Source organism: Emydura macquarii, unplaced genomic scaffold (assembly GCF_026122565.2).
Source record: "Emydura macquarii macquarii isolate MOO-44397 ecotype Brisbane River unplaced genomic scaffold, CSIRO-AGI_Emac_v2 contig_1146, whole genome shotgun sequence".
Classification (NCBI taxonomy): domain Eukaryota; kingdom Metazoa; phylum Chordata; order Testudines; family Chelidae; genus Emydura; species Emydura macquarii.
The window spans coordinates 17,309,997-17,322,002 of record NW_027131283.1 but is presented as its reverse complement, the minus strand read 5'-3'; the positions used below and the strand labels follow the sequence as shown (position 1 = coordinate 17,322,002).

Genomic DNA, 12,006 nt, shown 5'->3' with positions numbered 1-12,006 from the left:
TTGGTTTATGCTGTCATCTTTCACCATTAGGTTGTACATAACTATTCTTTGGTTCACTATGTTTACAGTTTGCAAACACTTACACAGCCAGAGAAATAGAAAGTTAAACCATGGAGCTATGCAAATTTACATCATTTGCTACATTTTCATCAATACACAGCGAAACTACTCTAAAGTGGCCATCTAATAACACCAGACTGTGATCCCATTATTCTTGTGGAATAAGGTACTATTCAATGTGAGTATGGCTATCGTCATCTCATCACTGAGAGAGTCACATTTAAAATTCAATTGCCAGAATAGTCATTCTGTTTAACAGTGAGTTTCTTTTCTTCCCTTTTTTTGAGGGGGTGGTGGTAGTGGGGAATTCAACATCATCCTCATTACTGAAGTAGAGTGAATAATCTAGCAGGAGAAAGGCAAGATTTTTATGTTCTGTAAATAAGGTTTAATATTAGACTTTTAAAAATACACATAAAATGTTTTATTACTTATTTTTGGGGATGCTGTTAATTGAGGAATACCACCTACCTGGCTCCATCCCAGTTAGAATTGTTGAGTTTTCCCAGGACTACGCCTAGCCTATGCTTAATAGCATAGCAGATGATACTAAACCACTGCAGGACCCCTGGTCGAGAAAAGGGAGGATGGGTGAGTGAGTTAACAGAGGCTGTCCACAGAGCATCAGTGAGAACTGACAGGGAGACATGGCCACGAGCAGTGTGTAGCTTGGTCTGCAAGAGAACAGGGGACACCAAGTCTAGGTAATGTCACATCTAGGTCATGTCTACCTAGAGTCTCGAGGGGAATACCATGCTTCGGGCTGACAGTATGCATATAGGCCTCTCTGTTGTTTTAAATCCATTTCTCAGAATGCTGTGCACTTTTTGGAAAATAAGTCATTCTTTGTTTTGAATATGCTGCTTCTGTGTTACTGTGTACTGTTACTGCCCATAGACTCCCAAAGAGAAATCCTTGCAGATGCCAAGCTCACTGGGCCTGCAAAATAAGATGGCTGGCAACTAGGAGGATGGGGGTTGTGTGTAAGCTGGAGAGCCAGTTAAAGAGTGGTTGTATTGTGGGGTCACCCCCCCAAAGAGAAGTAGAGGAATGGGTCTGTCAGTGATACACCTGAAATGGACACACTTAGGGGACTGGAACAGCCTATCCAAGGGCCTGTGACACAGGCATCTCAGAACAAATCCAGAATGTCAAATGCTGAATTTCTGATCTATGGTGACACAAATTTCTGAACTGCTGAAAATCAAACTAACCCTAAAAATCTAACCAGAGGCAGGCTCAAAAGAGGAAAAACTGAACATTACAGAGGCTATTCTGTTAACAAAGGTATTTTAATTGTTTTTGTGTTGCTGCTTATAAAATCAGGCACTGGATTAGATTAAAGAACAGGACTGAAATTCATTGTCCTGAAGAACTACTACATTCTCCTTTAAAGTGCAGTACATTAGGTATTGTTATTAGCATTGAATCAAAGTGTGAATAACAATTCAGATTTTAGATGAAATTCAGATTTCAAGCCTAAATTTATGAGACTTTACTTATACTGCTCTATTTTATAATCATATGCTTTGCAATTTTGAGCCAGCATTTCGAATTGTATTACTGTAATTTTGTACATCTCACTTAAACAATAGCATTAGTGCCATCAAGCAGAACTGTTAACAGATAATGCATCTGTGAACACATCCCAAACTTCCATTTGATAGGGATTCCGATTTCATGACAATTGTACAGCACAGAGACAAATTGCATTCTTTGAGCCAAATTCATCATTGACTTCAGAGGAGTTACACCAAGAATGAATGCAGTCCTCTTTCTATTACAGACTAAAAGCCATTGGACAAACATGAGCATACACATTAAAGGACAATCCTGGACCCAGGGAATGCAGCAATAAGAAAAGCTATATCCTTTTACTAAAGCCTAAATCTACTCTGCACCAAGCTGAAATGCAAGAACAAGCGATTGCAGAAGAGACCTGGTCTTGTTATATAGTTGGGAGCCATGGAGTTGTTCAGGGTGGTAGAGGGACCAGGAAATTCATCTAAAGGTACCACCTTATGCTTTAGCAGCTTTCCATAGTTTCTAATCCTTTTGTGTCAGTTGGGGCTGTGCATTTCACTCAGGGTTACTTTTGAGTCTTTCCTGAATGCAGATAGGTATTTGAGAATTATTTAACAAGTGGGCCAATAAGAGATTCTCTCTCTCTCATGTCTCTGTGGCCCAATTTTCCCAAATGCCACTAGGCTAGGAAGAACTTTACTTTTATCCTGCTGGGGAACTGGGCAGGCAATACTTCCTTGCGTGAAGAGATTTTCACAATCACAGGTTCAGCACCTGGAAAGTTGTTTTTGAGCAGCTCTGAAGGTGCAGAGTGGCTACCACTGGCAGCACGTGTAGGCACAGGATTTGCATTAGCATTTATTGATGTAGAGCTCTCAGAAATGGGCATTCATTACAAAAATACACACAACTGCATAAAGTACCATTCAGTAAATAAATATTTTACAAGTTAACTTTGTGGAGGTTGTTATGCAGTGAATATGCAGTACTTGTCATGATTTATTAATACTGTATGTTGGCTAAGTCATTGGAATAATGTTTCTATATCTTGTTTTAATTATTTTCCTGATAACAATTTAATTAATAATCCTGATAACAATTCAGTTTGAACAGATGTTTTACTTATATACCTTGTCAAAAATATAAAACCAAACCAGTTATCATAGTTGATAGATTTTAAGATCACTGTGATCTGCGTCAGGCAGGAAAGAGGAGATGGCTCAAGACGGTCACCTATCAGTTGACTCTTAAGAAGCCAAAATTATTAATTCAGACTCTAGCTTGGTCCCTGCTGAGCCTATGGGACTACTTGGACAAGAAGGGCCAAAGCCTTCCAAAACTGCTAACAAAGACTCCTGGAAGGTTTAAAAAGACACTTTCTCAGGGATACCAGGAGGAAACCAGCTTGCAACTAGATGCAGACACAGGAACCCACGGGGGGTAATTTGGAGAAGCTAGGCTTGCGTAGGTCACCATCATGGGAGGGTAGGACTTTAGGTAAGATAGACACATGTGTAGGTTTGTTTTAGAAAATCTTTTTCTCTAGAGCTTTGTTTCAATGGCTAAGAAACATTTATTTTAAGAAGGCTGTTGGTTACTACATCACTGGTCACAGGCACCTGAAAGGAAGAAACCCAAGAGACCTGCAGGGTGACAATGGTTGATATATAGAGATTAGTGCCACCGGGTCCCAGTCTTAGAGTGGAAGAATCACCCAGAGACAGGTAAGGGTGAGAGGACTATCACCTGAGGGGGTTCACTCCGAGAGACAAGAAAGGGGACAAAGGTAATGACCATGACAGAGGTGAAGACGTATTTTACAGTTTGGGTGATGTGCTGTGAAGAATGAGGCTAGCCATGAAGTGAAGGCGAACAAATGCAATACTGATTTTGCAAAAATGTAAACAATAGGCTTAAATTGTACAACACTAATATTCATATGAAATGCAGTTATTTTTAATGATGAAGATTTTACGATGGGTTTTCAGTAGTAGTAATTATTTTCCTCTCTGTATGGAGAAAAGGATTAAATGTAGTAGGGTCTAAAGACTGCTGAAATTTCTTAAGAATATATTAAATGAAAATATATACTAGGATAACAAATACAGCAACTTTAAACTTCCTCTTGTGAGAACAGTTGGCATTGTTTTATATAGAACTCTCTTAAGTGTTCCACATAAAGATATTTCAAATAAAAATAAAATGTAGCATAGAAAGTACTTTTAAATATTTATTGATCTAATTAAGTTTTATTAATGTTCTTTATTATTTGTATTACAAATTCACAAGGAGTCTCATCCCTTTCATCTTTATTAGATGTGTCATAACTTGTTATGTATTTTCATGAACTGATGGATATGAAATGCTTAAAAGCATTTTTTCCTTTTATTTATAACAACTTTGTGGGGCACTATTAATATTTGAATATGCAGTTATAGTTGCTGCTTGAAATCTTTTCTATTTTGCCTAACACAGTACAAAGACCATCCTTTATAATGAATAATAGTTAAATCTCCAGGTTCTTTAGGATGATCTGTTAAAAATATTTTTCCTAGCAGTATGTACTATAACTGTCCAGTGTCCTAGGAAACTCTGACACAAATTCTTCTGTGTGTTCTGACAACATGATATTGAAGTCGTATACCCTATATCTGTGCCTCCACTGGATTAATCTGTGTGTGTTAAACATTACTATTTATTATGGATGGATGAGTTGTGACTCCAAAAGTTATAGTTGAGTTAAAGTTTTGCACTTAAAGAAGAGATTGAACCTCTTTGTTATGTATGAAAAATACAGCATAATTCTTCCCCAAATTATAGCATTTATTCTTTAAAGATAGAATGAACTTTCTAAACCTCAATAGCGATGGTAGAAGGGAAGAAGAAAGTGGGAAGGGGGGGGCCGAAGGGAATTTGGCGTGCAAGACGATCTGGATAAAAATTATGATTTAAAATAAACAAAACAAATGGATTTTTATTATTTAAATCAGATTTTATATTTTCATGTTCTAGTTGTTCACTTCCAAATTCATAGTCTTAAATTGTTAATTGTAGATGTTATTTGCAACTGATACATCTTCTTTATTCATTATAGATTTTCATATAAAGCTGCAATAAGCATAAATTTACAAAATTGTAAAAATTGAGTTGGGTTAAAATTATTAAGGGTTGGGCATAACTATCGCCTTTAAGTCAAGATGAATGTAAAGTAGTGACTGAAATAACAGCAGTCTCCAAACCAAAACACTGTGTCTCTGCCCAAAACAAAAGCAATACAAAGCTGCCAAGAAATTTTAAAGACATGGGTGGAGGGGTTCACTGTTTATTGTTTTGACCAGAGGGTGTGTTTGTGTATGTGGGTGCACACATGTGCGTGCGTGCCTGCATGCAGACAAGCGTGGCAGTGACCTTTAGAGAAGCTGGAAGACGGGACTTCTGGGTCTGGTGCTGGCTAGAAGCTTACAGCTGTAACCAAAAAAACTATTTCCTCTTGCTTGGTTCCTTCTGTATTCATGAAATAAACAAGATTGCATCAAAGAAAATCACCTGACTTTCATCAGTTTCTCCTCTGATCTGGAACAATCTTCAACACTCTAACTTTGACAAGCTGCTGGGGTCAAAAGGGGTAACAATACATAAATAATTTAGGATAAACTATATAGCAGGGATATTGTAATTATCTCAAACCAAACATTAGAAATTCAGGAAATTCAGAATTCAGGGTAACCTTAAAAGAAATGCAAATATGTTAATGTATTAATGCACAGTTAGGGCACTCATACAACCTTAACTCTGCCCTATAGCAACACCTCCAAAAGAGAGAAGTCTAATGTGGCTTTAAAAATCAATTGAATCTGGGGCCACAAACACTAAAAAGCCTTAATCATAATGAATATGGTTATTGCATGGTGGAGATAAGGTTGGTTAGGCCCCCAAGCAATCCATAAGTAGCAGAGGACAAACCTCAACTTCAAATGATGCACTAACAGTTTTATGTATGTAATACCTTTGGCAACGTCTATACTTAAAACTTACAGTGGCCTAGCTATGTTGGTAGGCGTGTGAAAAACCACCCACCCTATCGGCTGAGCTATGCTGACAAAAACCCCAGTGTAGGCACAGTTACGCCAACAGGAAAGTGTTACTGCCAGCATAACTAACTTCATTTGGGGAGATGGTGTTCCTGCTCCTGCAGAGAAACTCCTTCTGTTGGCATATGCTGCATCTATGCCGTGGGTGAGGCTGGCATGGCTGTACTAACAAAGGTTCGGCAGCAGCCTACGTAGACAAAGCCTTTAGCTGCTAGAAGAGAGAGAGTTAAAATGAAAAAAAAAGTGGGCTGTTTTGATGTAGAGGGTTTGGCTTCCACAGCAGGCTGGACTTGCCCCTGAAGAGACTAACCTTTTGCAAAGCCATTATTGGTGCATTTCCTGCATGGATGCCCAAGTGCAATTTTTGCTGTCACAGGCTAAGCTTGCCCCCTTTTCCAACCAAAGCAAAAGTGTTTGGCTGCTAATCCTTTTGCTACTTCATCTATTTATACATTACTAAAGGAGTTCAAACTTAAGCCTCTAATGAAAAGAGGGATACATACGTGTATCTCGGAAACAATGCATTCGCTCAGAACATGAAGAATGTTGTATTTTGGAATTTAGAGACGTAATCTATGTCCCAGTTCTGCTCCCATTGGATGCAATAGGAATTTTGCCACTGATTTCAATGGAAGTAGAAGTTGGCCCCAAGTACATGGAAGTATAATGAAGAATTAAGTGCCTGGAATATAAAATTGACTTGGCTGTAACTTCAGTTATATTAAGATGAATTCTAAATACTCCTTTAACCAAAATACAGTATAAACTGCTTAATTTTCCAGAACAGGTTTGCCTAAAATATTTCAAGAAAATTAGAGCATTTCCTGCACCAAATGAAAGATTTCATTGCCCTCCTATTCCATCTCAGTTGTATATGATCACTAATGTATTCAGAATTAGAGAACAGCTTCCTTAGTCCTTCAAGTTAGAAAAAACAGGAACTAATTCTGCTCTTTGGTTTAGCAATTACTCAATAGTATAACAGATATTGTTAAATATAATGCTCACATAGGAACAAATGCAACATGCTATAGCTGTCCCTCCTGATTTATAAAGAAAAGATTCCGTTATGTGTATTTTTTGTTCAAATAAAAAAAAGCCAGCATACAGATCTCAGAAGACAGTATTTACAAACAAAAAAACTGAAGTAAAGCATCAAAATCAAAAGTACATCAAAAGCAAACAGTACCCAGTTTCTCATGGCAACCCTTCAGAAGCCTAATTGCATGACACACGCATTCAGAGGAAACTTGAGAGATGCTAACAAAAGTGCCTGACAGAGGTCTCTTAGGAGACAGGTGTTACTGTTGAAAAAATAGCCTCTCTGGGTAGAAATTGGAGTCACTGTGATTTCTGTCCAAAGAGAAGATGGCAGAAAATATTGCCGGGTAATGCACAATAAAACCCAATTTCTCCAATACTAAAGGTAGTAGTTTAGCAATATATTGACAGTACAAATATGACAGTATAAATTCCCTAAAATACTTCATGAGAAAGCACTATAAAAGACTTATAACAAGTCACTTCATTTTTAAACTGAACTATCAAGCAGGTTTTGCCTATTTTCATAAAGACAACGAAGCAACTATATACAGTTTGAAAACTGCTTTGGTACCCTCTCAACGACAGGTATAGAGGCACTATTATTACTAGTAATAAATAATATAGTTTATTATTTAATAAAACATTAGAACATAGTTTTAATAATCATAAGATCATTTGCTATGCCTTTTTAAAATACATAATGAGCTGTAGCATTTGATAAACTTGTTAGCTGACTATCATGGCTTTTTCATGACCACATCTTCATTATTCATATCTATGCCCACAGCATTGTCAGAGAACTGATCAGTCAATGTTCAGGAATATGCTCCTTCTATCTAGGGGCAGAAATACCATGCATATTTGTATTGAAAGATATGTCTCCAGCTTTTCATTAGAGCATTATTAAGGGACAAGAAGGTTTGTGGCTGAGAACTTCATTTACATTGAAGCATCAGGGTATGGAATTGTGTGCTGTTTTCTCTGTCCTAACTAGATATATTAAGGGAAATTATCAATCAGATTTATGACTCCAAATTATTAATTACTCAGGTGCATATCCTGGCACCCACTATGCTCTTTAATGGCCTAAACAACAGTGGATCTGCTACTGTTTATTTTGGGGAGGGTGGGGAGCAGCAGAGCCATACAGAAGTATCCCACAGATCCTGCATACCATGGAGAACTCCCTGGGCTGATTAGAGGTGAGCCTGCAGGATACATGGACTCATTGACCAGAACCACCATGTGTAAGCGTGGAGACAAAGTGGGCTACTATAATCCTGGAGGTTGTTCTGCTGCTCTATATCTTTGCCTCAGGTGTGGAAGAAAGGCAGCTACCAACTGTGTAGGCCTCACACACAAATCCCATTTGCCAATGGTTAAAACACTTTGTATGAAAGGTAAAAATGTGGTCTGTTTGCAATCAGGAAGAAAATGAAAAATCCCATTCACTTGAATCTGAGCGCGAAGATTTTTTCTGTTCTTTTAAGAAGTAGCTATGCTTGTCAGAGAGAATTTATCTGCAATCCAGTTCACAAAACTTTTAAGCACCAGCATAAATTGTTTAAATTGGTTTCCGCAGAGCCCACTGTATTCTGCTGCAGTATGCTTTCTGACAGCAGGCTTAATTTGCTTGGAAATCAAAAGTACAATCCACATCCTTTCTGCAATGCAAAACATTGTGCATATTTAATGAGCTAACATTTTAAACCCTTACTGTGTAAACAGCATCCTTAAGGTTGATTGGGATATGATTTAAATGTAAATCTCTCCCCACACACACACTGTTAGTATCTTTCAAAATACCATTAAATACATTTTACGGCAATTCCACTTAATACATTCGCTAGAAGAGGCAAGATAATTAAAAATGTTTTTCTTGTCAAATTTCGTAAGACTATCTAATGCTATGAACACAGGTCGCAGTGCGTATTTGTGCACATTGGAAATTATCCATTTTGTCAAAATGTAACATGAAAACATTGACATGACATCTGATAATAAAGGGCTTGATCAGTGTCAGCTTCCAGATGTCCTGTTTCTAATTTTGGAATGCAAAACAAATGGAAAAAACCAAGCCAAAACAAACAAGTCAAGGTTTCAGAACCTGTTTGCTCAGTGAGAGAGATATTTCAATGTAGTCATTCTCAGAGCCCTTTTCGTGGGAGATATCAGACCTCAGAGGTATCAGGTATTATTTTTCTCTGTTGAAGTTTATGCCTCATCTTTACACTTGCCAAAAGTTTTACTCATTATACCATGGTCATTTTAAGACAATAGACAATTTAGATAGACAGAGAATGAAACTCATCCCTGTGCACTACTCAGAGCCTATATCTGAAAGCTTAAGTGGAACTTAAATGATGCATGAGGCTTGTGTTAGCCCTCTGCTCTATGGGATGAATTTCAACCACAGTTTTCCTCTGACTTCCAGAGAGCTCCCTGTATGACAGATGAACCATCAGAAATGGCTACTTAGGGCTGAATACTGGGATGCAAAGCCTAAATTGTGCCTGAAAAAAAATCTGTTTTTTAATCTGGTGTCTGATCCTGTAGGGTGGTGCTCTGCTAGGTGCACAGCACTCTCCCCAACATGAAATCACACAGGCATTTATATGCATAAGAGTTGTGGAACTGGGGTCTGTGCCTTTAATGGCTGAGCTTCCCAGACAGAGTCTGGCCAGGGTACTGTGAAGTTTTAGTTGTTGTGCACAACTAGTTGGAACCAGGCACAGAATAAAGGAGATCTCTCACAAGCTCCTTAAGCACTGAGTGATCACTGAACACCAAATGCTACTAGCAGTAAAAAGGGAATTCAGAAAAGACCTTGAGTGGAAAAATGGAACAGATGACACTCTGGAAGTGTGGAAAAAACTGGAGAAAGTTTAAATGGCACTTCACTCTGTATCTGCAAGCTGTGGGTACCAGCAAAATGGAAGACAGTCAGAAGATTGCCTTATTCCTGACAATAGCTGGTTCTGAAGCACTTGATGTGTTTAATTGCTTCAGTTAATTCTGGCAGAGAAGGCTAATAAACTGTATTACAAAAATTTGAGCAGTACTGCACGCCATGTGAGAGAGAGAAGTTTTAAAACAGAGTATGAGAAGAAGATGAAACTGATTTAAGGCAGAAGAGCCAATCTTGCAATTTGGGAGAGAAGGGGGTTAATGGAGTCGCTGATAAGAGACCAGAGTGATTGGGATCTGGAACAAAAAACTCAAAGAGAGATTACTAGAAGACCCAGCATTAATCCTTGACAAAACCATTAGAATTTGTCAAGCAAAAGAAGTCACCAAGTCCAGAATGAAGCTTATGGAGTGTAAACAGTTCTCTGACACTGCAGACATGAGAGAGGATCCAAAACATCACAAGGAAAGAGACCTGAGGCAGAAAGTTATGTAGAACACAAAGCTGCAGTCCAGTGAAAACAGAACATGGAACTGCACATATTGCAGCACCTAGGATAAGCCACGACCATACCCAGCATACGGGAAAAGATGCAAGGAATGACATCGCCTTGAAAGATTTTGCAAATCCTAGCAGCCTGTGCACAATACGGACGAAGAGGATGATGACCACACCAGTAGCACAGAGGAATTATTCATTGGAGCCACAGACAACATTGGACTATCACCCAGAGAGCAAATGAGATATTTACTGAATTTTAAGTTGGACACTAGGCACAAGCTAGAGTGTTGCTATAAAGTGTTACTAGTACTTAAAGAAAAGCCCCATGTAGTGGAGCGGAAAGGGGTGAAACTCAAGGCTTATAGTGGTAAGCTTAGCCCTCTAAGGGCAGATGGGAACTAAATATTTGGGTAAATAAACTGGAAAACACAAAATTTGTAACAGTACCAAGGCAAAGAACATCCATTATTGGGTTTAAAGTGTTTCAAGCCCTTGGTCTTATCAAGAGGGTGCACTCTTTGGAGAGGCAGAGGACCAAACAAGGGAAGAAGAGTTTGAAGATGTCTTCCAGTGGATAGGGAAGCTCAATAGATTGCAGAACAGAACTGAAAGAGCCTAACCACCCCACATTTCACACCCATAGGAAAGTTCCCCTCATCTTAAGGCAGAGGCTACAAGAGAAGTTGGATAGGCTCATTGTTTTTGGAATCAGAGTGAGCAGGAAAACCAGCTGAGTAGATACACTCAGTCATTGTAGGAAAACAAAGCTGGAACCCTTTATTTATGTATCGACCCAAAAGAACTGAATAAAGATGTAAACAGGGAACACTTTCCACTACCTACAAGGGAAGAATTTGGCTGATGCCAAATATATTTGTCTATACTTGATGCATCAGTCGGGTTCTGGGAGAGCCTTAAGAAAAAAGGAACACGTTTGTGCACGTTCTACACCCCCTTTGGGAAACATTGTTTCCACAGATACCATGTGAATTGTGTTTGGCACCCAAAGTGTTTCACTGGCAAAATACAATAATTTTTGATGGTACAGAAAGTGCTAACATTTACATAGATGACATTTTGATCTGGAAGAAAACAGTAGAAGAGCATGACCAGACGCTTTAGGACCAGTACAATAGACAAAATATCCATGGATTTCTGAGATGTGCTTGGTGAGATGATGGCATGCAGTTTAAGAACATGAATAGAATAGAAAGTAAAGCAGATGCTACCTCTGCAAGTTCAGCTTTGACGCAGAAGCCAAAAACCACACAATGTGGTGTGAATTTGTGTGGAAAAAATTATACCACAATTAAATAAGTTTTTAAAGCATTTGGTTGTGTAAAGATTCCATTCTCTCTGCTATTTAGATTCATGCATAATTAACACTTCAGCTTCTTCCCTGTCCTCCTTCCTCATTTGCCTGGTTTCACCTTCTCAGATTTTCCTGAACATTCTGCAGTTGTGCCCAGAAGCCTTTTTCCCATCTCTCCTATCATCAGGCAAGGGCCTTTTAGTATCAGCTATGTCTGATCATCCACTCTCTCCACCACTCAGTTTTGAAGGCAGACAAGTTCACTTTTAGTTAACACCTCTCATCTAACATACAATGAAGTATGACAAACTTGCATCAGTCATAATACAGCTGATATAAAAAAGTCAATAGCCTAACTCAATAGGCTCCATTCCATTTGGAAAGTCAGTGTTTCAGCCCAGTTCTGTGCAGCAGGTCTCCTGGGGCCTGATCTGTGACCCAACACAACAGGCAGCCATAAATAGAATCTAGCTGTACCAACTTAACAGGTTGCTAGCTAGGCAGTGTCTCTTTTCATATCACACACACAAAAAATGATTAATTTCTTCCTTCTAGCTGGAGCTGTT

The 12,006-nt window shown here is 38.5% G+C and overlaps 1 protein-coding gene across 2 annotated transcripts in view; it reads right to left on the bottom strand.

Moving 5' to 3' along the window:
• The window catches only part of NKAIN2 (sodium/potassium transporting ATPase interacting 2), a 693,641-nt gene that overhangs the window by 190,530 nt on the left and 491,105 nt on the right, over positions 1–12,006 (bottom strand). The window lies entirely within an intron of this gene.